Genomic DNA, 23035 nt, shown 5'->3' with positions numbered 1-23035 from the left:
TGGTTGTGGGGCGGGAGGTTGAAAAGGGAATCTGTCAGGTGTCTGAAGGGAGAGTTTCTTGAGGCTGCTCTTGTGCCTTCTTTTCTTGGGTAACTCTCTCTCCCCAGCACCAGAGAGAGCGTGGACCCACACGGAGAGCAAGGACAGTGAGCGTGTTCAAACCCACCGGGGAAAGATTCACTGACCCTATATCACCTCTCACCTACTGTGACACATGTGCCATTGGGTGGTCAAACTCCTAGACACTCGAGGTATCCCTTCTCCATCCTGATGTTACCAAGGTTTCTCCAGTGGAAAGCAAAGGAAGATCCAGTGTCCCTTTATGACCCTCGCTCCTCTGCTCCCCAAGTACCTGCCTGTTCCGTCCTGTATCTGACCCTGTTGTCTCTTTTGAAGAGGATGCTAAGCAGCCCCGCTGAATTTGTGTCCAGGAAGACAGGTGGTGCTCAGTACGTTTTTGAATTAGTATCTCTGCAATGTCTCTACCTTGCTTTCTGGTTACCTGAACTACCACCCTAACCACACCTTCATTATTTTTAACCAGAGGACATTAATGGTTTCTTTTCTTTATTTTTTAAAGTTTATTTTATTTATTTATTGTTTTAAACAGCAGGTTCTTATTAGTTATCTATTTTATACATCTTAGTGTATATATGTCAATCCCAATTTCCCAATTCTTCTCACCACACCTCACCGCCACTTTCCCCCCTTGGTGTCCATACGTTTGTTTTCTACATCTGTGTGTCTATTTCTGCCTTGCAAACCAGTTCACATCTGTACCATTTTTCTAGATTCCACATATATGTGTTAATATACGATATTTGTTTCTCTCTTTCTTATTTCACTCTATATGACAGTCCCTACGTCCATCCGCGCCTCTACAAATGACCCAATTTCGTTCCTTTTTATGGTTGAGTAATACTCCATTGTATATATGTACCACTTCTTTAACCATTCATCTGTCAATGGGCATTTGGGTTGCTTCTATGACCTGGCTATTGTAAACAGTGCTGCAATGAACATTGGGGTGCATGTGTCTTTTTGAATTATGGTTTTCTCTGGGCATGTGCCCAGTAGTGGGATTGCTGGGTCATATGGTAATTTTAGTTTTTGTTTTTTAAGGAAACTCCATACTGCTCTCCATAGTGGCTGTATCAATTTACATTCCCACCAGCAGTGCAAGAGGATTCCCTCTTCTCCACACCCTCTCCAGCATTTGTTGTTTCTAGATTTTCTTATGATGCCCATTCTAGCCAGTGTGAGGTGATACTTCACTGTAGTTTTGATTGGCACTTCTCTATTAATTAGTGATGTTGAGCAGCTTTTCATGTGCCTCTTGGCCATCTGTATGTCTCCTTTGGAGAAATGTCTCTTTAGGTCGTAGGCCCATTTATTCATTGGGTTGTTTTTGTAATATTGAGCTGCATAAGTTGTTTACATATTTTGGAGATTAACCCTTTGCTGATTCATTGGCAAACATTATCTCCCATTCTGAGGGTTGTCTTTTCGTCTTGTTTATAGTTTCCTTTGCTGTGCAAAAGCTTTTAAGTTTCATTAGGTCCCATTTGTTTATTTTTGTTTTTATTTCCATTACTCTAGGAGGTGGGTCGAAAAGGATCTTGCTGTGATTTATGTCAAAGAGTGTTCTTCGTTTGTTTTCTTCTAAGAGTTTTACAGTGTTTGGTCTTACATTTAGGTCTTTAATCCATTTTGAGTTTATTTTCGTGTATGGTGTTAGGGAGTGTTCTAGTTTCATTCTTTTACATGTACCTGTCCAGTTTTCCCAGCACCACTTACTGAAGACACTGTCTTCTCTCCATTGTGTATCCTTGCCTCCTTTGTCATAGATTACTTGACCACAGGTGGGTGGGTTTATCTCTGGGCTTTCTATCCTGTTCCATTGATCTATATTTCCGTTTTTGTGCCAGTACCATACTGTCTTGATTACTGTAGCTTTGTAGTATAGTCTGAAGTCAGGGAGTCTGATTCCCCCAGCTCCATTTTTTTCCCTCAAGACTGCTTTGGCTATTCAGGGTCCTCTGTGTTCTCCATACAAATTTTAAGATCTTTTGTTCTAGTTCTGTAAAAAATGTCATTGGTAATTTGATAGTGATTACACTGAATCTGTAGATTGCTTTGGGCAGTACAGTCATTTTCACAATATTGATTCTTCCAATCCAAGAACATGGTATATCTCTCCAGCTGTTTGTGTTATCTTTGATTTCTCTCATTAGTGTCATATAGTTTTCTGAGTACAGGTCTTTTACCTCCTTAGGTAGGGTTATTCCTAAGTATTTTATTCCTTTTGTTGCAATGGGGAATGGGATTGTTTTCTTAATTTCTCTTTCTGATCTTTCGTTGTTAGTGTATAGGAATGCAAAAGATTTCTGTGTATTAATTTTGTATCCTGCAACTTTACCAAATTCATTGATTAGCTCTAGTAGTTTTCTGGTAGCATCTTCAGGATTATCAATGTATAGTACCATGTCATCTGCAAACAGTGACAGTTTCACTTCTTCTTTTCCAATTTGTATTCCTTTTATTTCTTTTTCTTCTCTGATTGCTGTGGCTAGGACTTCCAAAACTATGTTGAATCATAGTGGTGAGAGTGGACATCCTTATCTTCTTCCTGATCTGAGAGGAAGTGCTTTCAGTTTTCCACCATTGAGAATGATGTTTGCTGTGGGTTTGTCATATATGGCCTTTATTATGTGGAGGTAGGTTCCCTCTATGCTTACTTTCTGGAGAGTTTTTTATCATAAATTGGTGTTGAATTTTGTCAAAATCTTTTTCTGCGTCTATTGAGATGACCACATTGTTTTTATTCTTCAATTTGTTAATATGGTGTGTCACATTGATTGATTTGCATATACTGAAGAATCCTTGCATCCCTGGGATAAATCCCAGTTGGTCATGGTGTGTGATCCTTTTAATGTGTTGTTGGATTCTGTCTGCTAGTATTTTCTTGAGGATTTTTGCATCTATATTCGTCAGTGATATTGGTCTGTAATTTGCTTTTTTTGTAGTATCATTGTCTGGTTTGGTATCAGGGTGATGGTGGTCTCATAGAATGAGTTTGGGAGTGTTCCTTCCTCTACAGTTTTATGGAAGAGTTTGAGAAGGATGAGTGTTAGCTCTTCTCTAAATGTTTGATAGAATTCACCTGTGAAGCCATCTGGTCCTGGACTTTTGTTTGTTGGAAGATTTTTAATCACTGTTTCAACTTCATTACTTGTGATTGGTCTGTTCATATTTTCTGTTTCTTCCTGGGTCAGTCTTGGAAGGTTATACCTTTCTAAGAATTTGTCAGTTTCTTCCAGGTTGTCCATTTTATTGGCATAGAGTTGCTTGTAGCAGTCTCTTAGGATGCTTTGTATTTCGGCAGTGTCCATTGTAACTTCTCCTTTTTCATTTCTAATTTTATTGATTTGAGTCCTCTGCCTCTTTTTCTTGATGAGTGTAGCTAAAGGTTTATCAATTTTATCTTCTCAAAGAACCAGCTTGTAGTTTTATTGATCTTTGCTATTTTTTTTGTTTCTGTTTCATTTATTTCTGCTCTGATCTTTATGATTTCTTTCCTTCTACTAACTTTGGGTTTTGTTTGTTCTTCTTTCTCTAGTTCCTTTAGGTGTAAGGTTAGAATGTTTATATGAGATTTCTCTTGTTTCTTGAGGTAGGATTGCACTGCTATAAACTTTGCTCTCAGAACTGCTTTTGCTGCATCCCATAGGTTTTGGATCATCGTGTTTTCATTGTCATTTGTCTCTAGGTATTTTTTTACTTCCTCTTTGATTTCTTCAGTGGTCTCTTGGTTATTTAGTAACATATTGTTTAGCCTCCATGTATTTATGTTTCTTACGTTTTTCCCCTGTAACTGATTTCTAATCTTACAGTGCTGTGGATGGAAAAGATGCTTGATGTGATTTCAATTTTCTTAAATTTACCGAGGCTTGATTTGTGACCCAAGATATGATCTATCCTGGAGAATGTTCCATGTGAACTTGAGAAGAAAGTGTAATCTGCTGTTTTCAGATGGAATGTCCTATAAATATCAATTAAATCCATCTGGTCTATTGTGTCCTTTAAAGCTTGTGTTTCCTTATTAATTTTCTGTCTGCATGATCTGTCCATTGGTGTAAGTGAGGTGTTAAAGTCCCCCACTACTATTGTGTTACCATCAATTTCCTCTTTTATAGCTGTTAGCATTTGCCTTATGTACTGAGGTGCTCCTATGTTGGGTGCAGATATATTTAACATTGTTATATCTTCTTCTTGGATTGATCCATTGATCATATGTAGTGTCCTTCCTTGTCTCTTGTAACATTCTTTACTTTAAAGTCTATTTTATCTGATATGAGTATTGCTTCTCCAGCTTCCTTTGATTTCCACTGGCATGGAATATCTTTTTCCATCCCCTCACTTTCAGTCTGTATGTGTCCCTAGGTCTGAAATGGGTGTCTTGCAGACAGCATATATATGGTTCTTGTTTCTGTATCCACTCAGTGAGCCCGTGTCTTTTGGTTGGAGCAGTTAATCCATTCATATTTACGGTAATTACCGATATGTATGTTCCTATGACCATTTTCTTAATTGTTTTGGGTTTGTTTTTGTAGGTCCTTTACTTCTCTTGTGTTTCCCACTTAGAGAAGTTCCTTTAGCATTTGCTGTAGAGCTGGTTTGGTGGTGCTGAATTCTCTTAGCTTTTGCTTGTCTGTTAAGCTTTTAATTTCTCTGTGGAATCTGAATGAGATCCTTACTGGGTAGAGTAATCTTGGTTGTAGGTTTTTCCCTTTCATCACTTTAAATATATCATGCCACTCCCCTTCTGGCTTGTAGAGTTTCTGCTGTTAACCTTATGGGACTTCCCTTGTATGTTATTTGTCATTTTCCCCTTGCTGTTTTTAATAATTTTCCTTTGTCTTTAATTTTTGTCAGTTTGATTACTATGTGTGTCCGTCTGTTTCTCTTTGGGTTTATCCTGCCTGGGACTCTCTGTGCTTCCTGGACTTGGGTGGCTATTTCCTTTCCCATGTTAGGGAAGTTTTCAACTATAATCTCTTCAAATATTTTCTCGGGTCCTTTCTCTCTCTCTTCTCCTTCTGGGACCCCTATATGAGAATGTTGGTGAGTTTAATGTTGTCCCAGAGGTCTCATAGGCTGTCCTCATTTCTTTTCATTCTTTTTTTCTTTATTCTGTACCACGGCAGTGACTTCCACCATTCTTTCTTCCAGATTGCTTATCCGTTCTTCTGCCTCAGTTATTTTGCTATTGATTACTTTTAGTGTATTTTTCATTTCAGTTATTGTATTGTTCATCTCTGTTTGTTTGTTCTCTAATTCTTCTAGGTGTTAGTTCTTTAATTCTTCTACATCCTTGTTAAACACTTCTTTTTCTTAAAAATAAATTTATTTATTATTTATTTATTTTTGGCTGCATTGGGTCTTCGTTGCTGTGTGCGGGCTTTCTCTAGTTGTGTCGAGCGGGGGATATTCTTTGCTGCGGTGCACGGTCTTCTCATTGTGGTGGCTTCTCTTGTTGTGGAGCATGGGCTCTAGGCATGTGGGCTTCAGCAGTTGTGGCATTCAGGCTCAGTAGTTGTGGTTTGTGGGCTCTAGAGTGCAGGCTCAGTAGTTGTGGCACATGGGCTTAGTTGCTCCACGGCATGTGGGATCTTCCCTGACCAGAGATCGAACCCATGTCCCCTGCATTGGCAGGTGGATTATTAACCCTTGCACCACCAGGGAAGTCCCTGTTAAACATTTCTTGCATCTTCTCGATCTTTGCCTCCATTCTTTTTCTGAGGTCCTGGATCATCTTCACTATCATTATTCTAAATTCTTTTTCTGGAACGTTGCCCATCTCCACTTCATTTAGTTGTTTTTCTGGGGTTTTATCTTGTTCCTTCATCTGGTACATAGTCCTCTGCCTTTTCATTTTGTCTACTTTTATGTGAATGTGGTTTTCGTTCCACAGCCTGCAGGACTGTAGTTCTTCTTGTTTCTGCTGTCTGCCCTCTGGTGGATGAGGCTATCTAAGAGGTTTGTGCAAGCTTCCTGATGGGAGGGACTGGTGGTGCGTACAGCTGGGTGTTGTTCCGGTGGGCAGAGCTCAGTAAAACTTAATCCACTTGTCTGCAGATTGGTGGGGCTGGGTTCCCTCCCTGTTGGTTGTCTGGCTTGAGGCGACCCAGCACTGGCAGCTCCAGGCTCTTTGGTGGGGCTAATGGCAGACTCCGGGGGGGCTCACGCCAAGAAGTACTTCCCAGAACTTCTGCTCCCAGTGTCCTTGTCCCTGCGGTGAGCCACAGCCGCCCCCTGCCTTTGCAGGAATCCCTCCAACACTAGCAGGTAGGTCCAACACCTGATGGTATGGGGTCACTGCTCCTTCCTCTGGGACCTGATGTGCACACTACTTTGTGTGTGCCCTCCAAGAGTGGAGGCTCTGTTTCCCACAGTCCTGTCAAAGTCCTGTAATCAAATCCCGCTAGCCTTCAGTCTGATTCTCTGGGAATTCCTCCTCCCGTTGCTGGATCCCCAGGTTGGGAAGCCTGACGTGGGGCTCAGAACCTTCACTCCAGTGGGTGGACTTCTGTGGTGTAACTGTTCTCCAGTTTGTGAGTCACCCACCCAACAGTTATGGGATTTGATTTGATTGTGATTGCGCCCCTCCTACCATCTCACTGTGGCGTCTCCTTTGTCTTTGGATGTGGGGTATCTCTTTTGGTGAGTTCCAGTGTCTTCCTGTCGATGATTGTTCAGCAGCTAGCTGTGATTCCGGTGCTCTTGCAAGCGGGAGTGAGCACACGTCCTTCTACTCCGCCATATTGAACCCATCTCCTCTCATGAATGGTTTCTGATGGTTCTCTTTCTTCCATTATTAATAAATCCTACACATCCCTGCCAACTTAATTCTCCTTAAGTGCAGATCCAAACAAAAAGCTCCCCTGCTCTACAATCTTCATATACCATCACGTACACAGCAATAACGATGGTGATGATGCCACTGGTTGCGTTTTATGGTTTTCAGAGTACTAATTCCACACAAGTTTTCTCATGGACATCCAACCCTTAATGTAATTATTATCATCTCCATATTGCAGGTGAGGAAGTCAAAACTCAAAAAGATTAACTGCCACCACTGATACTTGCACAATCTATCGTGTTAGTACCAGTCTGGTATTTGTTTTTTACTCTACTGCATTCGAGAGCTTCTACAACAAGGTCCTAGTTTTCAGCCTTGTGCCTTTTTGCTAAACTACACACACTACATGTAAGACAAACTACCGTCTCTGCTTTCACTTACAGCAACCCCTTTGTGTGTGAATGCCCTATCGCCATGTGCCTTTTGGATTTCTAGCCATCCATGAAGGCTCATCTCAAATATTACATCTGTCTTGAAGCCTCTGCTGATTCCCCTTCTGTTCCAATATGATATGAGAGCTCCCTTCTCATCCTCCTCCAAGGCACTTTCTTTTCCTTTCTTTTTCACAGTAACTGTTACATTCCTTTTTGTGTTGTAGTTTTATGAGTATACACCTCAATCTGCATTCAATCATTTCCTCCTCTTCTGATACCCTTCCCCCAATGTAGAATAAAAATCATGCTTAGGAATCCTAACCATCTCTTTCAAGAACAGTCCTCTAAAGAAGGACTGAACATTTCCTCCAAGAGGGATACTGTCTACTCATCTTTGTGTAGACTAAATAAAACACCTTGCCCAAAATTAACTTGTTGAGTTGAACTGAACGCCTATATTTCAATGCAAAATTGCTTGCTAACATTACTTTAATTATAGCTAAGTATTTCCAGGTGATTTTTCCATCTAATGAGTACTACTAAATATACAAAGGAATAGTAAAGACAGCTTGCTGAAAACAATTAAATCTGTTAGAATTTCCCAAAACATAAGAATTATTTATAGCAACCATTTAAATATATTTGTTTTTATTTACTGTGCAATGAGTTTTTAAGACTGATTATTCATCGTATTAAAATTCTCCATTAGGGTTACATGGGAAAATTAAGGGAAAATAGACTATTTTTATTTCCTCTTCCATCACTTACTAGCTCAGTGAGCTTAGGTAAGTCACATCTTCAGCCAATTGTAGTGATTTCAAACCAAAGACTCCGGAATCAATCAGATCTCAGTTTGGGGCATCATCTCTGAACCAGAGGAAATGTAGGTGTTAACTATATCATGGTTGAATCATGGGGACTAAATGATTAAATGAGAGCTCATATATATGAGCATGGTTCCCTTGCGTTTAATCATTCAATAAAAACCAGCTGATTAATACCAAGCTGATTTTCAGAATTCTCTCTAAAATGAGAAATAGAATTTCTCTCTGTGTTTTAGATGTTGGGAATCTGAGATGACAGAGTATCTGGCAAAGTGTTTTGATAAAAGAATGAAGTATTGTGCAAATGTAATCTGTAATTAAGCTAGTAATAATTAATACAAACTATATATTACTAAAACTGAAAGTTATTTAAAGAGACTATTATGATTCCTAAGTATGACTTGTACTTTATCCTGTAAAAAACGTCCTTAAGTTTTCTCATCAGAGCAGATCTCTGACACAATAATAGCAGTCAGTGAGGGAAGATCTGATTTTTAAAAACGTATTTAATTTGTACCTTATTTCTGGCAGTGATTTAAAATAAAAGCAAAGGTAAAACTTTTCGTAGCTGCTAAAACTTCACTTAGTTTGCTTGGGATTATTTTCTTCACAGGGAAAGGATGCTATGTCATTGCTAGGCCATGGATGCCACACCACTGCATGCACTGGTCCCCACCCCCGTCACTGCTCCTGACCACCTAACCTCAACCATCCCCTCATCATTGCTTTGCTCCTCCTCCCTCCACTTGGCTGTCCTTTACCCACTTCCTGGACCACAGGTAAGACAGGAAGAGAAATACAATGTTTGAAGCTAATTACTCCCAGGTCTGGGTAGCTACCTTCTGATCTCGTAAACTTCCCTGCCACTGCCAGGATCTGTCTGCCCTTCTTTCTTTTTGATTTTCTTGTCACTTAGAAATGAGGGCACATCCTATTTCCCAGCACTGGGAGGTCCTCACTTTTGAGTCTACATTCCTTAGCCAACTGACAGGATTAAGAATGTAAAAACATGATACAAATGAACTTATTTACAAAACAGAAACAGACTCACAGACATAGAAAACAAACTTATGGTTACCAAAGGGGAAAAGAGGGGGAGGGACAAATCAGGAACTTGGGATTGGCAGATACACACTCCTATATATTTATCAAGAAAATAAACAACAGGGACCTACTGTATAGCACAGGGAACTACTGTATAGCACAGGGAACTATATTCAATATTTTGTAATAACCTGTAATGGAAAAGTCTCTGAAAAAGAATGTATATATACGTATGTACAACTGAATCACTTTGTGAATCATACCTGAAACAGAACATTGCAAATCAACTATACTTCGGTAAAAAGAAAAAAAAAAAAAAAAGAATCCATACATCTGTCTTAACACAGCCTTATTGTGTTAAGCTCCCTAAGCAAATGTCTAGTTACTCAAGGGACATATTTCAGAGTATCTTATTTCTTAAATAGACTTAAAATGCCAAGTCTTTTTTATAGCAAATACACTCACTTTTGTCCTAAATGAAAGAACAGAAGAGGTTAAATGATTGGGGTATAGAATACTGCCTTTCATTAACTGTCCAGCTTTCTCTCTCCTCCATATACCATCTTCAGAAGGCCATGGGGCACATGGGCTAGTTGCCATTTTCCTGTCTACTGAACAGCAAGACTGACCACAAGCCCCAAGAATCCACAGCTTCAAGGTGAGCAGACTCTCGTGTCCTCATTTTGCACCCCACCTCCACCCTGTGTAGCTACCCACTTGCTCTGATGTCACCTGCATCAGCCTGTCTCAGGACAAACGGCTGGAGGATTATGGTATCCATTCACTAAGCACCGTAGCTCTTTGTTATCAAAAAAGAGAAGAAACAAAAATTGAATTTTAGCCTGAAATCTAATCTTGGAGTTCAAAACATTCAGTTATGAAGAGCTGCGAAGTATATTGAGTTTGCAAAAAGATGAAATCAGAACAAATTTAAACTGTATGCTAACTTTCCTATTAGATTCAGTGAATAGAAAAACACTTCCCCTGGTCTCTCTCCCTGGCTACCGTTTCCCCAGTACATTCTACCTTGGTCACAGCCACAGAGGTGTTTTATCTGAAATAGTTACCATGCCACGTGGCTTCCAGTGACCCTGCTCCAAACACTAAGGATGCTCTGTCATAGGGCGCCATCAAGGACCACTGCAGGGTTGCTGGTCTGTTACGTTCCTATTACATTCCTCCTCCAAAACCAATGCGTTTGCTTCCTGTCCTGCCCGAGATTTTCCTGTCCTGACATCGTTCAGTTTTCCTTTCATGTGATTCCAACTTCACTTACTTCTTCATTTTTTTCTCACCCCCGGCCTCTCTCTGAATCAGGTCACTGACCAGTGCTGTCCTCAGCGAGGGCTGCCCACCCCCCTCTCCCTTTCCCACGATTTGTGTCACTTTAACGTTTACAGGCTACCTGGGGCTGTGAGTTTTCATTTTATGGGTTACTGGTATTAAATTATAAACTTTTTGACCCCTACTAGATGATAACCTCTTTGAGGGAAGGGATCGCGTCTTATAACTCTCTCGTAACTCCTCAAAGGCCTACACAATGGGTAAAATAATAGGATCATTTAATCATTCATTTAATCTCTCTGGGATTCTCTTTTCTCGCCTGTAAAATGGTGGCGACAATAAATTATACTTGTCCCACCAAACACATACGACTGCTGCCAGGTTTGACAGAGATTAAATTACTTCCTTCTCTCTCTCAGCAATGTCTCCACAACCACTGCCAACTCAGGGTCCACATCCACAGGCCTGGCCCATGACCATAGTAAACTCCAGAATGCTCTGTGCTCAGAAACTCTTTTCAAAATAAAACACTGAATTAATCCTGTCAAATGCAAAACGCCAGAGTTGATTATTATGTGTGGCAGTGGCAACTGCAGATCAGAGCATTATTTTATTTTCGGTTTCCATCTCAGAACCATCACTCAGCACTGTAGTTCTTTCACACGTATTATTCATGTTATGACACTCCTATCAGATAAATGTCGCCAACAACAGAACGCGGTAATTTTTATTACACTGCGTATCCTTTCAATGCTGGAAGCTATCAGGAGCACCGTGTCTGGTGAAAGGAAAACACTCCTGCAGGCCTGTACTTGGGAGGCAGAGTACCGGCCGGGTATTGGGCGAGATAAAGTGGGAGAAACACACTCCTCCCCTGACAGAACCGGAAAGTACATTCTAATTGTCAATCTGATCCTGGACTGTAAACACAGACACCAGGTCAGACTTGAAGCCTAGGCAGACTTGGGCTTAGAACAAGGGTCACAGTCAAAATCTCTAATTTGGCCCCTAAATCCACAAAAATGCAAAAACATCCTCATTCTGTTACCACAGTAGAGGGACCTATACTTTGAAAAAAATAGTAAGTATAGCGCATTCACAACCACTGATGGAAAGCTTTTGGAAAAACAGTAGCTGCTGAAAAATAAAAATATTTTCTTCACTAAGATTTTTAAAAACCTATTTTTCCTTTGTTAAAAAAATTATTTTATTGAAGTGTAGCTGATTTACAGTGTTATGTCAATTTCTGCCATGCAGCGAAGTGATTCAGTTACACATACACATTCTTTTTCATATACTTTTCCACTATGGTTTATCACAGGATATTGAATGTAGTTCCCTGTGCTCTACAGTAGGACCCTGTTGTTTATCCATTCTATATATAATAGTTTGCATCTGCTAATCCCAAACTTCCAATCCATCCCTCCCCCTGCTCTCCTTCCCCTTTGGCAACCACAAGTCTGTTCTCTATGTCTGTGAGTCTGTAAAAACCTATTTTTCTTAGTAACGCTTAGGCTGCTATAATTAAAAACATGCAAATAACCAATGGAAATCTGTAAAAATAGGGTTACTCAAAATCACAATGAAATCTTGTTTCTTTAACTGAAAAGCCAGGCATATGTCCAATTTGAACTAAAATTGGCCTGAGAAGGGGATTCCCAGTTGCTGTATGTGTATTTTCTGGTCGCACGCATCCCCCTGGGTGAGAGAATCTCTGACTGGAACACTGACTACTCTAATTCACTGCAACACCCAAGCTGTTTAACTTGTCGCTGACCTTCCTCTGCTCTCAATGAGGTTAATCACCAATGGATAAAACGGAGGGTGGACCACATAGGTAAAGATAACTGGAATCAAATCGAGAAGCAGCTTTCAAATCAGCTTTTGCAGACTGGAGAACCCATGCATGAGACAACAGTATGACTCCAGGGGCTTATGGCAGGAGGGCAAGCATTGGGTGCTGACAGATACAAAGCAAACCTTCAAACCAGAAACTCCAAGGGCACCTTAAGACCTGTGCTGCCCATTGGCTCCCGCAAATCGTCTGTACGATTTCCAGTTCTCACAAAGCTGAGGCTGTGCGGTGTCTGGCCTTTCCTTATTTCCTTCACGTTGTAATGAGTGTGATTCATTGTAAGGAAATCAGTCCCATTTGCTGGAGTCCCGGACCTCTCACCCACCTGACTTCAGTGGTTCCTGCAAACTCTGGACTCTTCATGGAAAGGATAAGAGCCTTGACTGAAGTCGATATAACTGTCACTCTTTTTTTTTTTTTTGTTCCCGGTACGCGGGCCTCTCACTGTTGTGGTCTCTCCCGCTGCGCAGCACAGGCTCCGGACGCGCAGGCTCAGCGGCCATGGCTCACGGGCCCAGCCGCTCCGCGGCACGTGTTATCTTCCCGGACTGGGGCACGAACCCGCGTCCCCTGCATCAGCAGGCGGACTCTCAACCACTGCGCCACCAGGGGAGCCCTAACTGTCACTCTTAAAAAAACTATCTCACGCTGGATTTCTTCATTTTGGACTTTTCTTGTTCTGGATGCAGTTGTGCTGTTTTCTAGTTTTCTTTAGCAGAAGGAAGGTGGACGTGATCTGTCCTATTCTCTTGTCCCTCTGTGTTAAATGCTTTCCCTCTTCTATCTATGTACTTGGGACCTTTTGGAACAATAAAAACCACACATTTCTAAGATTCATTTTAAATGAAGCCTATTCATTTAAAATGAATATATTTAAAGCATACTATCATTCCCATGCTTTAATTTGGGGATTTTTTTCTAGAACAGAACATTGTATTAAAATGTTATAAGTAGTGGAATCGGGTTCCCCTGGTGGCGCAGTGGTTGAGGGTCTGCCTGCCGTTGCAGGGGACGTGGGTTCATGCCCTGGTCCGGGAAGATCCCACATGCCGTGGAGCGGCTGGGCCCGTGAGCCATGGCCGCTGAGCCTGTGCGTCTGGAACCTGTGCTCCGCAACAGGAGAGGCCATAACAGTGAGAGGCCTGCGTACCGCAAAAAAAAAAGTAGTGGAATCTACACTGGGTTCTCAGAATGTAAAGGAGATGGTTTTGATGTTGAGTGTACAGCTGCAGGAACTTAACGACTCTTGTTAAACCCAGGTGACAACTTCGCCCCTGAATTCCTGCTCCAACGCACAGGCACCTGCTAGTTTCCTACACTCCTACAAACCCTGTGCTCCCGCTAAGAAGTACTCATTGGTCTAATCTTAAATTTTAAAAAATGCTTTAAAGAAAAGACTAAAGCATTTGAGGGGCATTAAGAGGTTTTCCCAAATTCTGAATCTTGGGCTGGTATTTTCCTGTAATATCTGAGAATAAATCATGCTAAGTCTAGATTTACAAGAAGTGAGTCAAATTTCTGACCAGCTTGTGAGAAAGGTCATGTTATTAATGATGCCACTGTCACCTGACTTCTGATCTACACAACACCTCTTAGTGGTAGTGCAAATGCTCAGAAATTTGCCCTGGTAAAGACATAAAGGTTGTAATTAATCTTTGAACTAGTTGTGGTTTGCAATAATCAAACTGCTCTTTCATAGGCATCTAAGGGGAAAGATGCTATGGTTTGGGACAGAAAGGAAGGCCATGGAGGCTAGAAGGAGAGGAGGGTCATAATTACATTCTTGGCCATGCTTTCCACTTAACACGTTCCTGAACTTCTTTCCACAGACAGACAATCTGGAAATGTGCATTTGATGAAACCCGTGTCTCAATTACAGGGAAGCAGAATGGTGGAACAGAACAGGCTTGGAGTTGGAGTTTAATACTGGCCAACCCTGCCTAATGCTGGCCCTGCCATGAACCAGCAGAACGACCCTGGGCAAGTTTCCTATTTTGACTATGGGTGTCCTCGTCTGTAAACTGGTGTTAATAACCCTATCTCGCAGGATTACTGAACGGGTTAGCGATAAATACACAAAGTACCTAGCGCAGGGTCTGGCACAAAGTAGGTGCTCCGTAGAAGGTAATTATTGCTGTGTCACTACCTTTATAGTGAGTGTTCCAGCTTTTGGCTTGGACCTTGTGAAAAGAGGGGATGAATACAGAAGACATTTATGAGTTTGTTTTTTAATCTATTTCACTCAGTGAATTACTTAATATTTAACTGGTTAATTATTCGTAGTCAAATAGAAGGCATAATGAAAGTGTGCTTATTAAGCAATAATGTGCCTCCCTAATGCCATTTGCCACTAAAGCATCATGCATACAGAGGGAACGGGGGATACTATCTCAGTGTCTGGTATTTTTCCTAAATGGGACAATTATGAGTAAGCAGGAGGCATCCTCTTTCCAAAAGCTGGTTTTGGGTTCCAAACAGTTTAGATGCTTTGCCTTTGTGCCTACAGACTTCTCCCGGGGCAACGGCGAGAGCCGTCTAGCTGGTACGCTGGCCTGAGAGCTCATCTCAGACGAGCTGAAGGAGGCAATGGGGAAATGGGACGTAAAGGAGGAAAGCTACTGTGTTAGCATCCAGGCAGGGCACACAGCAAGGTAGGCCAGCCTGGACATAAACAGATCCTGAAAGCCACCGGGGCTGAGACAAAAGTCCCTGGTGTGGCAGGATTTCTGGTTCACCGGAAGGAATGAAAGTCTCAGCTTCTGTGCTGCTGGGGACCCAACCCCGCTGAAGGTACACATCTTTCTCTCCTTCAAGCCCTTTCCCAGCTAACGTCCTTCTGGATACAAGGTTTCTGTCTATTAAGTTACCCAAATATTTCTTCTCAGTTTGAGAGGTGATTTATAAATCACTGGATGGCATTGCCCAAGTCCAGCCAGATGTTTCCCAGTCTTAAGGATGAATATGAAAAGCAGGATGACTTTATAGGAGACAGAAAATGTCTACTGAAGTGCTCTAGATACGGACAGCCAAATCCAGAGGCTAGAGGAAAGCTGGTTAGCCCTGGAGACATTTTTTTTTTTTTAACCAGGAGGTTAAAACATCCTTAAAGAGGAGAAGCAAAAGATTAAAATGTTTTCCCTCAAAACTGCACAGGTCTTCAAGAAAAGAGAAGTTAGGGTCAAAATAATATATCCTTTCTAAAGGCTGCGCAGGCCACTGCATTGCCAGGAAGTACTACAATTTAATCAAGGGATGGAGAATTAAGATGTGGCTATTTTTTCATTACCACGACCATATGCTTTGGCAAAAATCCTTGTACATTGATTTTCTTTATGGTTCTGAATTTCTTCCATAGGATTAACTCCTGGTATAGAATTTCTGAGTCAAATGGTATTAAGTATTTTAAATTTTAACATAATGTCAAATTGTTCTCCAAAATTGGTCTATTGGTTCACATCTGTCCAACAGAATATAAGAGTCCCTGTTCCTAAACACCTTTACTAATACTCTTTTTAAAAATCATATTTGAAGTGGGCTCTGGATCAACATGGTGACACAGGAGCCTCCTGAATTTCTCTCCTCTCATGGACTCACTGAATATACACTAGACATGGAGTAATTTCCTCTGAGAGAAATTCAGAAACTAGATGAGTGACTCCTACACATCAGCCAACAGAGAAAATGCCCATATCAAAATAGGTGGGAAAGGCTGAGACACACTGTTGCCATAAAGCCCACCCCTGGCATAGCACCACAGACTTGGGAAGGAGCTCCCCAACTCCCAGCTTCTCCCTGAGAGTGAACCATTTGGACCACAGACCACACATCTAGCACTCCAACTTTTAAGGATGCCACCTGAGGGATAGGCCCCCAAATCACCCAGCTCTGATAACCAGAGGGGCTTGTATTCATGAGTCCCACAGGACTACAGAAGCAGTTGTTAAGAAGCACAGGAATACTCCCATGGCTACACACCTGGCTCAGTGCAGAGAGAGCAGGTAAAAACACCCAGTTTCACGTTTCTCCCTGGAAGGGGTTCAACTGCATACTTTCCCAGTTGCTTCCAGAGAGTCCAGTTTCTGATCAGCTTGCATCTAGGTACTATAAATCTCCCATTTGGGACAGTGACAGGTGTTGGCACACTCCCAACTACTGGGAGCCACTAAAAACAAAGACAGCAGCTTGGACAATCACAAAGATTTGAAAGATAACCAGGAGCTTCACCCAGGCTGATTGATGAGGTTCATCTACACAAGACCAGTCTCTCAAGACTGAGAAAAGTGGCTCTTCTATCTAGTGTGCAGAAATCAACAAAGGATGCATCAGAAAACAAAGAAACGTGGGAATACGTTCCAAACAAAAGAACAAGCTATTGATAAATCTCCAGAAACCAATGTCAATGAAAGAGGATTTACACAACAGACACTTCAAAATAACAGTCGTAAGGATGTTCACCAAGGTTAGGAGATCAGTGCATGAACAAAGTGAATATTTCAATAGAGAGACAGAAAATATTAAAAAGTATGAAAGAGAAATCAGAGACCTGAAGAATGTAATAACTGAACTGAAAAGTTCAATAGAGGAATTCAAAAACAGACTACATCAAATGGAAGAAAGGATCAGCGAACTAGAAGAAAGGGCAGTGGGGGCTTCCCTGCTGGCACAGTGGTTGAGAGTCCGCCTGCCAATGCAGGGGACACAGGTTCGTGCCCCGGTCCGGGAAGTTCCCACATGCCGCGGAGCGGCTGGGCCCGTGAGCCATGGCCACTGAGCCTGTGCGTCCGGAGCCTGTGCTCCGCAACAAGAGAGGCCACAACAGTGAGAGGCCCACGTATCTCAAAATAAAAAAAAAAAAAAAAAAGGCAGTGGAATTCATTCAATAAGGGAGGGAAAAAAAGATTGGAAAAAAAGTGAAAATAGTTTAAGGAAGTTATGGGACACCACCAAATAGAACAATATGTGCATTGTGGGGGTCCCAAGAGGAGAAGAAAGAAACAAAGAGGCAGAAAGCTTATGCAGAGAAATAATGGCTGAAAAATTCCCAAACCTGGGGAAAGAAACAGACATCCAGGTCCAGGAATCCCAGAAAGTACCAAGTAAGATGAATCTAAAGAGACTCATACTGAGATGCATTATAATTAAATTGTCAAATGAAAAGCAGCAAGAGAAAAGCAACTTGTTATGCACAAGGGAACCCTTATAGGACTATGAGCAGATTTTTTCAGCAGAAACCTTGCAGTCTAGAATGGAGTAGGATGATACCCAAGAATAGTCTACCCAGCTAGGCTGTCCTTCAGAACAGAAGGAAATATAAAAAGTTTTCCAGTCAAACAAAAGCTAAAGGAGTGGGCTTCCCTGGTGGCGCAGTGGTCGAGAGTCCGCCTGCCGATGCAGGGGACACGGGTTCATGCCCCGGTCTGGGAAGATCCCACATGCCACGGAGCGGCTGGGCCCGTGAGCCATGGCTGCTGAGCCTGCGCGTCCAGAGCCTGTGCTCCGCAACGGGAGAGGCCACAACAGTGAGAGGCCCGTGTAACGCAAAAAAAAAAAAAAAAAAAAGCTGAAGGAGTTTATTACCACTAGATCAGCCTTACAACAAATGTTAAAGGGACTTCTATGAGCGGAAGTAAAAGAATGCAAATTAAAATAGTAACAAAAAACATATGAAAGTATAAAAGTCACTGGTAAGGGTAAATATATAGTTAAATTTGTGATTCTCTAATATTATAATGATGGTGGGTATTAAAATGGTGATAAATTACTCATAACTCTAGTACAAAGGTTGAAAAACAAAATTATTTAAAATAACTATAATTAGGTAATGGATATACAATATAAAAAGATTTATAAAAAGATTGTGACATCAAAAACATAAAATGTGGGAGAGGGAGTGTAAAAATGTAGAGCTTTTGTATGCATTCTAAGTTAAGTTGTTATCAGCTTAAAATAGACTGTTATACCTATAAGATGTTCTGTATAAGCCTCATGGTAACCACAAAGCAAAAACCTACAGTAGAAGCAAAAACAATATAGGAATCAAAGCATATCATTACAGAAACTCTTCAAATCACAAAGGAAGAGAGCAAGAGAGGAAGGAAAAAAGGAACTAAAAAACAGCCAGAAAACAGTGGAGCAAATTGCAACAGTAAGCCCATACCTATCAATAATTATTTTAAATGTAAATGGATTAAATTCTCAAATCAAAAGACAGAGATGGACTGAATGGATAAAAAAACAAACCCAACTGTACGCTACCTACAAGACACTCACTTCAGCTTTAAGGACACACAGGCTAAAAGTAAAGAGATGGAAAAAGATATTCCACACAAACAAAAACTAAAAGAAAGCAGGGTTAAATACACTTAGGTCAGACAAAATAGATGTTAACCAAAAATGTTAACAAGAGACAAAGAAGCTCATTACATAATGATGAAGGAATCAATTCTTCAAGAGGATATGGCTTCACTGGTGAATTCTACCAGATATTTAAAGAAAAATTAGTATCAGTCCTTCTCAAACTTTTCCAAAAACCTGAAGAAGACACACTTCCAGACTCATTTTACGAGGCCAGCATTACCCTGATAACAAAACCAGACACAGACATCACAAGAAAACTACAGGCTGATATCCCTGATTAACACAGATGCAAAAGTTTTAAAAAAATACTAGCAAACTGAATTCAACAGCACATTAAAAGGATCATACACCATAATCAAGTGGGATTTATTCCAGAGATGCTAGGATGGTTCAACAAACACAAATTAATAAATGTGCTATATGATGTTAACAAAATGAAGGATAAAAACTATATGATCATCTTAATAGATGCAGAGAAAAGCACTGAACAAAATTCAACATCCATTTATGATAAAAACTCTCAATAAATTGGGTATAGAAGATTTTACCTCAACATAATAAAGGCCAGATATGAGAAGCCCACACCTAACATCATGTTCAATGGTGAAAGACTGAAGGCTTTTCTCTAAGATCATGAACAAGAAAATGGTGACTACTCCAGCCACTTTTGTTCAACACATTACTATAAGTCCTACCCAGAGCAGTTAGGCTAGAAAAAGGGGAAAAAAGCAGCTAAATTGCAAAGGAAAAAGTAAAATTATCTCTGTTTGCAGATGACATGGTATTATATATAGAAAACACTCAAGACTCCATCAGAAATATGTTAGAACTAATCAATGAATTCAGTAAAATTGAATACAAAATCAGTATATACAAATCAGTAGCATTTCCATACACTAATGACAAACTATTAGAAACAGAAATTAAGAAAATAATTCTATTTACAATGGCATCAAAAAGAATATATTACTTAGGAATAAATTTAACCAAGGAAGTAAAAGATCTGTATACAGGGCTTCCCTGGTGGCGCAGTGGTTGAGAGTCCGCCTGCCGATGCAGGGGATGAGGGTTCGTGCCCCGGTCCGGGAAGATCCCACATGCTGCAGAGCGGCTGGGCCTGTGAGCCATGGCCGCTGAGCCTGCGCGTCCGGAGCCTGTGCTCCGCAACGGGAGAGGCCACAGCAGTGAGAGGCCTGCATACCAAAAAAAAAAAATATATATATATATATATATATATATATATATCCATATTACGCTATCGATGCAATCCCTATCAAAATTCCAATGGCATTTTTTACAGAGATAGAATAAAGCAATTGCAAGATTTGTATGGAATCAAAAATGACCCTGAATAGCCAAAGCAATTGTAAGAAAGATGATCAAAGGCAGAGGTACCACACTTCCTGATTTCAAACTATATTCCAAAGCTGTGGTAATTAAAACAGTATGGTATTGTCCTTAAAAACAGAGAGAGATCATTGGAATAGAATTAGAGCTCAGTATTAAACCCTGAGGCTTATATTGCCAATTAATTTTTGAGAAAGGAGCCAAGAATATACCATGAGAAAAGAATAGTATCTTTAAGAAATGGTGCTGGGAAAACTGAATATCCACTTGCAAACAAATGAAACTGTCCCCTATCTTCATCATATAAAATATCAAGTCAAAATGGATTAAAGATTTGAAGGTAAGATCAGATACTATAAAACTCCTAGAAGAAAATACAGGGCATAAGCTCCTTGACATTGGTGTTGGCAATGATTTTTTGGGTTTGACACCAAAAGCAAAGGCAAATCAAGGAAAGTAAGCAAGTGGGATATCAGACTTAAAAGCTTCTGCACAGCAAAGGGAACATCAACAAAATGAAAAGGCAACCTATGGAATAGGAGATTTGCAAACCGATATCTGATAAAGGGTTAATATCCAAAACAGACAAGGAACTTATACAACTCAATAGCGAAAAGCCAAATAACCCGAATAAAAAGTGAGCAAAGGACCTGAAAAGACATTTTTCCAAAGAAGACACACAAATGGCCAACAGGTACATGAAAAGGTACTCAATGTCACTAGTCATAAGGGAAATGCAAATCAAAACCATGTACACCGCATTTTTATTCGGATATCTATCATCAAAAAGATAAGAAAAGACAAATGCTGGCAAGGATGTGGGGAATAAAGGAACCCTTGTTCACTTTTGGTGGGAATGTAAACTGGTATAGCTACTATGGAGAACAGTGTGGAAGTTCCTCAAGAAATTAAAAATACAACTGTTATCGAACGCAAGTCCGTGTGCCTGACGCACAGTGAGTCCCAACAATACCAAAATGTCGGAGTTTGCAGCACAGAAAGGTTTACTGCAGGGCCATGAAAGGAGACGGGTGGCTCATGCCTTAAAAACCCTGAACTCCCTGAAAGTTTTCAGCAAAGCCCTTTTGTAGGAAAGGTGAGGGAGGGGCGTGGTTAGTTGTTGCTAACTTCTTGGTGTCTGATCCCTTGTTCTTGAGGTCGGGTCTCGGTCAGGTCATGATGTTCCCCTAAATCTCTACCAAAACAAATGTCTTTCTCTATTCTGACAAGAAAGGGCAAGGGCCCAAGGCTCAACTTCGGCCCTCCGAGGTCCAGGTCCTGCCTAAGAGGAGCCTGTGCAGGTCGCTTACCCTGCCTGGGAGTGTTCATCCAGCGCCCAGTCTGGGTCCTCCCGCCAATGCCCAGGCTCCGCTGAGGAGGCAGATCTCAGCTGGTGGCGCCCTCGGGGCCAGGTCCCCAGACCCCATCCAGCCTTCATCACTGAGGGAGCCAGGCACGCCGCACCCAGTCGGCCCTCAGGCTTTTCATTTAAGCTGGAGAGAATCATTTGCAGAGCATCAACAGGAGCACATGGTGTAGCAAATACCAATCAGGTGAATGCCCAGCTCACCACAAGTGCCCTGCTTTGAGAACAGCCCCACGACAGAGGTGGACCTGCAGTCACGATGTGCAATGCCCTTGCAATTTAACCCTGACCTCTGGCCACCTCCTAGGGGTGGACAACTGATCTAAGCTGGACCAAGTTTTGAAACTTGAACGGACAGACTGAAGCTGGTTGAAGCTGTTACCTTCATGGCTGTGTCCATATACTCCCCATTGCCGAGGCCTCCAGGGAGGACTGCAACCCATGGAGACGGCCGGCGCCATGAACTCGCGGAGGCGGGGATGGGGGAGGGGTTCGCTGCTGCCTCAAGGCCTGGGCCTGGCCAGTGGGTGGCAGTGAAGAGGACTCTGGAGCTCTGGGGGACACAGCCCTCAGCCTGTCCCTGGGCCACCGCCCCAGCTCACCCACCAGCCCCAAGGCCTGGAGGGCCCCGCGAAGAAGGCCACCATCCGCTCTCACTGCACTCTCTGGCGCGAGGACCACCATCAGGCCGACCACGGGTGGAGCGGGACGTCCTACCGCTGCGCACAGGGTCTTGCTCTAACAGCCGCGCGCCACCCTGCCCCTATTACAGAACTACCATATGAGCCAGCAATCCCACTTCTGGGTATATATCCAAAGGAGACTAATCATTATCTCAAAGAAATATCCGCACTCCCAAGGTCACTGCAGCATTCTTCATAACAGCCAAGGTATGCAAGGAACCTGAGTGTCCACTGACAGAGAAATGGAAAAACAAAATGTGATATGTACGAATATTTTTTTAATTAATTAATTAATTAATTAATTTTGGGCTGTGTTGGGTCTTCGTTTCTGTGCAAGGGCTTTCTTTAGTTGCGGCGAGCAGGTGCCGCTCTTCATCGCGGTGTGTGGGCCTCTCACCGTCGTGGCCTCTCTTGTTGCGGAGCACAGGCTCCAGACGCGCAGGCTCAGCAGTTGTGGCTCACGGGCCCAGTTGCTCCGTGGCATGTGGGATCTTCCCAAACCAGGGCCCGAACCCGTGCCCCCTGCATTGGCAGGCAGATTCTCAACCACTGAGCCACCAGGGAAGCCCATGAATAGTTTTTAAAAAGAAGAAAATCCTGCCACTTTCAACAACATGGATGGACCCTGAGGACATTCTGCTAAGTGAAATTGGTCAGAAGGTAAAGACAGATACTGAGTGGCATCACTTTATGTGGAGAAACAAAGTAAAACAGTGGTTGCCTGGGACTGGGTGGTGGGGTAAATAGGGAGAGGTTGGTAAAAGGGTACAAACTTTCAGTCATAACATCAATAAAGTCTGAGGATCTAATGTACAGCTGGTAATAATGCACTTATAGTTGTAATAATTATACAACTATAAGTGCATTATTACCAGCTGTACATTAGATCCTCAGACTTTATTGTATGTAAGTATACTGTAATAATTATACTGTATAAAGTATTCAATAATTGAAATTTGCTGAGCAGAACTTAAGTGTT

The 23035-nt window shown here is 41.7% G+C and overlaps 1 protein-coding gene across 13 annotated transcripts in view; it reads right to left on the bottom strand.

The window, feature by feature from the left end:
- Positions 1 to 23035, bottom strand: part of AFF3 (AF4/FMR2 family member 3) — a 607218-nt gene that overhangs the window by 198416 nt on the left and 385767 nt on the right. The window lies entirely within an intron of this gene.

The sequence above is a fragment of the Monodon monoceros genome, unplaced genomic scaffold (assembly GCF_005190385.1).
Source record: "Monodon monoceros isolate NGI ecotype Baffin Bay Population unplaced genomic scaffold, NGI_Narwhal_1 Super_Scaffold_19, whole genome shotgun sequence".
NCBI classification, from domain to species: Eukaryota; Metazoa; Chordata; class Mammalia; order Artiodactyla; family Monodontidae; genus Monodon; species Monodon monoceros.
Note: the sequence above shows the minus strand (reverse complement) of the source record. Positions and strands in the feature narration are given on the sequence as shown.